The sequence below is a fragment of the Triticum aestivum genome, chromosome 7A (assembly GCF_018294505.1).
Source record: "Triticum aestivum cultivar Chinese Spring chromosome 7A, IWGSC CS RefSeq v2.1, whole genome shotgun sequence".
NCBI lineage: Eukaryota > Viridiplantae > Streptophyta > Magnoliopsida > Poales > Poaceae > Triticum > Triticum aestivum.
The window spans coordinates 130,643,932-130,644,550 of NC_057812.1; positions in this window are offsets into that span (position 1 = coordinate 130,643,932).

Sequence of the window (619 nt, forward strand, 5' to 3'; positions counted from 1 at the left end):
GTGAGGCAGTGCGGCGCGGGAGGGCAGGAGGGAGTTTTACTTGGCCGCGGCACGATGGAGTATATTTAGTAAATAGGGAGTTGGAGTAAAAATTATACTCCATTAACATTTTTAGAGGATCGGCTAGGTCCGTTGTAAGGGAGTAAACCGAAAATTTTACTCACTCGTAGTTGCACTGGGATCGGTTAGAAATGCCCTAAATACGGAGTGCGCGCTCAAAGAGAATTACACTGTTTCGGCCAGGGCAAGCAGAGCCTCCCCGATCGAGACTGAGCACCCATATCATGTGCTGCCAGCGTTAGTTATACCAAAGTTTATATATTCGATCTGAACAACTGTTCTGGGACATGCAAAGTGGTCAAAAACCTATTTCCGTTTTTCCACCAAGGAACATGCAACAAAAATGCTCCAAACAGCCAAGTCAAAGGTTGTCCCAATAGCTCCGAAAACACAAACATCCATCTCATACTCCACATCATTCGGAAAAAAAAAACATCTCATACTCCACACACCATCATAGTTACACCAGCAGATCAACTCATGCCCAGCCTGATCAGTAGGAGCCGAGCTGGGTGATCTTGCCGCCGAGCTGCCTCTGCGCGTAGGCAAAGAGCCGGCC